We start from the raw sequence: 6,152 nt of genomic DNA on the forward strand, positions 1-6,152 counted from the left end.
ATACTGATCAGAAAATATTCCTCGGTGTACAAGACTGGTTTACATGTGCAAGTCTCTGTGCTCAACTCAAAGAGCACACAATATGCATTAGAAAGTAGATGATAAGAACTCTCTTTCTCTCTCTCTCTCTCTCTCTCTCTCTCTCTCTACCTCACTTTCGATCTATCACTCTCTCATGGGTGTGTGTGTCTCTGTGTGTGTGTGCATGTGTTTGTGAATCTTTGTCTGTGTGTCTGTCTGTCTGTCTGTCTGTCACTCTCTCTCTCCTGTGTGTGTGTGTGTGTGTGTGTGTGTGTGTGTGTGTGTGTGTGTGAGAGAGAGAGAGAGAAGGTGAGCTGAGGGTCTGCATGCCGAGTTGGAACAAGGATCCCATGTTGATTGACTCCCACCTTGACAAGTATCATGTTGTTGGGATGACCAGCATGTGACTATTGGGACAAGATAGAAGTGTTTACAAAGCCAACAGTTTTGACCGATTTATGCAAATTAGGGCAGATTTGAGAGTACACTTAGGAGTTTTAAACTTTGTTTGAAAAAACAAAAAACAGTGATCTTGGAATAGTTTCTTTGGAGTATACCGCCAAAGGCCAAATTTTATCTGATTGTTGGTGAGCACCTGTAGGTTTTTGTGTTCCTCATGTAGTATCCCTTAGGTTTGGGTCAGACAATGTAAACCTTATCATTTCCACTGTTTTTAACATCTCAAATGATGTCCCACGTTCTAGGTGCCAATCCACAAATGCCCACTCCTACATCTCCTCCCTCCTCCCTCCATTGTGCCACTATGATGCTGCTCCTCAACTCACCCAACTTTTCGAAACCCACCACCCCAGCCTCCTCCTACGTTCGAGCATCACATCTCCACAGGACCAAGGGCCTTCCACCCCTTTGGTTTCAAATAATGCCATCCTCTGATATATATTGGTTGGTGGTCTATTTTCTGGAAGCTCTGGGTCATCAGCCAGCATATATTGTTCTTCCTCTATTGCAGGACCTCCTCTGTCACAGGACATCCACTGTTTAAGCACCACCACTACCTCAGGAAGTCCACTGTCTGTGTGTCAACTCCACTGTTACAGGACCACAAGTGTCTCAACACTTCAACTATCACAGCACTTCTACTGTTCAGGAGCTCAAGAGTCTCAGCATCTCAAGTGTCACAGGACCTCCTTTGTCCAAGAACTGGACTGTCCAAGCAACACTACTATTGCGGGACCTCCACTGTCACAGGACTTCCACTGTAGGAGCACTACAACTGTCTCAGGACACCCACTGTCCTATAACCTCCACTATCCCAGGAATTCCACTGTCGTAGCACCACCCATAGCAACTACAGTGTTTCAGGACATCAACTGAAGCAAGATCTCCCATGATGCTGCAACTTCACTGCCACAGGATCTCTACAGTGACAGGAATACCCCTGTATCAGCAATTCCAATTTTGCAGGACCTCCACTGTAGCAGAACCTTCAATTGTGCAGCAGCTCCCCTGTAGGTAGATTGACCTCCACGATCTCAGTGCCTCCACTTTCAAAGGACCTTCACTGTCACAGAACCGGCGCCATTTCAGTGTCTCCACTGTTGCAGGACCTACCTCTTCACAGGATCTGCACTGTTGCAGCAACTGTAATTTCAATTTTTCAAAGTCATTGCTGGTTATTATATTTGAGGCTGAATGAAATGTGATGCTACTTTTGAAAGCATAAGAATTTGTTCTATAGCTCTTGTGATTAATGCCGTGTGTGCTAGGACCACTAACCTATGGAAGATTTCATGAGCTCATACCACTCTCCACCTCACTTTGTGGAAGCTGGTGTTTTTAGAGTGTGATAAACTTCAGGTGAATGGATGCATTCAGCTGCACCACGCTCTAGAGTGGGCTACACAGCAGTCATATTGAGTCCTGGCTGGGAAGAGAAGAAATCCAGAAGAGGGAGAAGGCTTGGGTTGGGGGAAGAATCATAAAATACTTAGAGGATATAAGAAGGTAAGAATTATGGGGAACAGGAAAACAGAGCCAGAGGAAGAATGAGCACAGAGCAAACTGGGAAGGACAAAGTACAAAGGCACGTGGGTTTTGCCATCTGCGTGTTCTCTGGACAATCTCCCTTGGCCTCATTTCTGGGAGAAAACTCTTCCTCCACCCCCTTGTAAGGTTTTATTCTTGAAGGAAAGCAGCCACACAACTTCATCAGTGAATTTCCCCATTGTAATTGGTTCATCCTTTAATGCCTCTGGGAAATCCCCAGCTGGGGAATGTCCTGCTCTCTGCTGAGAGACAGCAGGAAAGTAGGTTGTCTTCTGTTTTCTCGTTGCTACAGCTCTTCTAAGTGTGGCTAATGGTTGAGTGAAGACACAGGACACTTCTGGTGTGTATGTATGCTTTGTTCACTGTGGGTGTTGTCGGGAGTGTCCTGAAAAGAAGAAGGGCATGCCCAATGGCTCTTTGCTTCCTCTTTGACTAGCCTTATGATCATAGGGAGACACTAGGCCATTGGAAGATGAGGAGAACAATGTGTCTATGTTGTGTTCACTTCTGTTCCTATTTAGTCCTAGAGGGAAATCAGCAAGGGTAGAGAATGGGACCGTAACTGGACAAAGCTGCTGAGCCTGTGTTGTGAAGCAATTCCTGTGTATAACTTGCTGTTACATTAAGCAATAGGATGCCATATTCTGGTTATACCTTTTTTGATGCAATGAATCTATAAAATTTTACCTCAAACCTCAATATATTACGTTTCTTCCTCTTTTGGAGTATCTGGCATGAGAGGGATCACTTCTTCATAAGGATTTGTGAACCTCTTCCAGTTTTCATTGACCAGGGGTACATCATCACCTCTGTGACTGTCAGCCCATAGTTCGGATTGACTTTTATTAAGAGGCTAAGCTGCCTCTTCTGACACCCCACAGTGAACAGGGTACACACCTGCTACAACCTGTCTTCTGAACTGTTGTATGACAACAGAGTCAAATACAACAGTGAAATATAAGCCTACTCCTAAGATCCATACGTTGTTTTTTTTTTTTTTTTGCACCATCATAAAGTTGTCCTAGGAAGAGATCAGGTGCATCAATAGGGTAAGCAACATGCTGCCAGTTCAGCATTTGCCCAGGTTTGTCTTGAGTTGAAGGCCAAAGTCGATGCTTTTGACTTTTCTGTTCTTCTCTAACAAAATATAATCTGGTTTAAGGTCACTGTGAACTTATACAGTGCCCATAGCCATAGATAAAGCCTGCTAATATTTGCCTAAATATTTCCTTGGCTCCTTCTTCCTCTCGGTGGAAAGACTTTCAGATGTATTTGTAAAGCTTTAAAATTTCAACCAGTTTCACGATAAGTTATTAGAATTGTCTCAGACTCAATTGGAGAAGCAAGATGATGTTGGGGTGGATGAAAAACTTCATTATATTTGCCATGGTCATGTTTGGCTGGCACCATTGCTTCTTCTTTGCATGCACTTTGATAACCCCTGTAGCAGAACTCCCACTGTCCCAGCACCTGAACTATCCCAAGACCTCCACAGTCAAAGGACCAATATTGTGGTAGGGCGTCTGTGGTCAGGCAACTCCTCTGTCTCAGACCCTCCAAATTGCAAGACCTTTATGGGCACTGGAAGTCACTGTCCCTAAACTTCCACTGTTGGAGTACCTCAACTATAACAAGGACCTCTACTATTGTACAACCCCCTTGTCATAGCACGTCTATTGTTACAAAGTAGTCCACTGTCAAAGGACCTCCAGGGTCTCAGCCTCTCCACTGTTACAGGATCTCTACTGTCTTAGGACCGCTGCTGTTGGAGGACCTCCTGTCTCTCAGCAACTTCAGTTTGTTGGAGCTCTCCTATCAGAGGACATTTACATTTTCTGTACTTCCAGTGTCACAGCTGTTATAAGAACCTCCGTTCTCACAGGACCTCCAGTGCGTCAGTACCTCCACTGTCCAAGGACTTTTATATTGTAGGACCTCTACTGTCCTACAGAATGTCCACTGTCGCTAGATTTCCACTGTCACAACACCGCAACCATTACAAGAACTGCAATTTTGGCATGACCTCCAGTGTTCCAGCCCCTCCAGTGTCATAGGACCTCCACTATCACAGGACGTCCACTGTCTCACCAAGGTCAATTTAAAGGACCTCTACTATAACAGGATATCCACTGTAGCTGGACTTACACTTTTGCAGTACCTCAACTGTTGCAGGACCAACAAGGTTGCAGGACATAGACCCTCTCAGCAGCTAGAATTTGCAGGACCTCTACTGGCACAAAAATTCCACAGTTGCTGGAGCTCCACTGTCACTGCAAATGCACTGTCTCATGATATTCACTGTTGCTGGACCAGTAGTGTGGCAGCACATCCATTTTTGCCAAGCCCCTCCACTGACGCAAGACTTCCACTTTTGTAGCACCTTCACGGTCCAAACAAACCAACTCCTGCAGGATCTCCATTGTCTCAGGGCATTCACTAATGCCAGCTCTCCAATGTTGTAGGATATCCACTTTCACAACAGCTAGAATCTTGCAGGACCTCTACTGGCAAAGACAGTCCACTGCTGCTGGCTCTCTACGGTCAGTGCCAATGCATCGATTCATGACCTCCATTGTCACAGGACCTCCACTTTTGTAGGACCTTCACTGTCCAGGCAAACTGCAGGATCTCCAGTGTCTCAGGACATTTACTGGTGCAGAGCCTCCCTTTATTCCAGACTTCAACTATTCCAAGGTCATCTACACTGTCTTAGGACCTCCAATATTGCAGGACCTCAAATGTCCCAGGACCTCAGGTGACATAGCACCTCCATTGTCCCAACACCCTTACTGTCTCAGAACCTCAATTTTCCCACGACCTGTTCAGTTGCATGACCTCCAAAGTTGGAAGAACTGCACGGTATGAGAGCCTCAACTGTTGCAGGACCTCCAATGTTGTAGGAACACAATATTCCTACACTGGACCTACACTGTCCATCACCTTCACTTTCCTAGCACCTCCACTCTCACAGGACCTACACTGTTGCAGGAACTCCATTGTCTGAGCACCTGCATGTCTCAGGACCTCGAATGATCCAGAACCTCTAATGGTGCAGGACCTCCACTGTCACCAGACTTCCACTGTCTCAGGACATCCACTCTATCACCAACTAGACTTTTGCAGAACTTCTACTGGAACAGGATCTCCATTGTGGCTGGTCTTACATTGTCTAAGGCCTCCACTATCACAGACTTTCAGATGAATTTGTAAAGCTGTAGAACTTCAAAGAGCTCCAAGAGAAGGTAGACGTGTCTCAGACTCAATTCCTTGGTGAAGCAATATGAATTTGGGGTGGATTAATATCTTCATTATATTTGCCATGGTCTGGTCTGGGTGGCATCCTTGCTGCTTCTTTCCATGCATTTTGATAACCATTGTAGCAGTACTTCCACTGTCCCAGAACCTGCACTACCCTAAGAACTCCCTTGTCACAGGACATCCACTGTGGTAGTACCTCGGCTGTCAGGAAACTCCACAGACTCAGTACCTCCAAACTGCAAGATCTCTACTGGCACAGGAATTCTACTGTCCCTGAACATCCACTGTCACAGCACTTCAACTGTTTCAAGGACCTCTATTGTCGCAAGACCTCCTATATCATGGTTATAAGGACCTGCATTGTCAAAAGACCTCCATTGTCTCAGCCCTTCCACTTTCTCAGGACCTCCAAGCAGCAGGAACTCTACTGGCACAGGTTATCCATTGACACTGCTTTTCCACTGTTGCAGGACCTCAACTGTTATAAGGACCTCCACTGTGGCAGGACCTTCAGTGTCTCATCAACTTCACGGTGAGCAACACCAATGTGCAAGACCTCTACTAGCACAGGATATGCACAGTATCTATACTTAGACTGTTGCAGTACCTTAACTGTTGCAGGACCTCCAATTTAGAACATGCACTCTTTTAGCAGCCAGACTTTTGCAGGACCTCTACTGGCACAATAATTCCTCTGTTGTTGGACCTCCACCATCAGTTCAATGGCACTGACTCATGACATCCACTGTTGCAGGACCTCCAATGTTGAAGGATGTTCACTGTTGCAGGGCATTCCCTGTCAAAGGACCTCTGTTGATGCAGGATCTCCACTTTCACTGTTCTAGCAAACCAACTATTGCAGAACC

Source organism: Rattus norvegicus, chromosome 1 (assembly GCF_021556685.1).
Source record: "Rattus norvegicus strain SHRSP/BbbUtx chromosome 1, alternate assembly SHRSP_T2T, whole genome shotgun sequence".
Taxonomy (NCBI): Eukaryota; Metazoa; Chordata; class Mammalia; order Rodentia; family Muridae; genus Rattus; species Rattus norvegicus.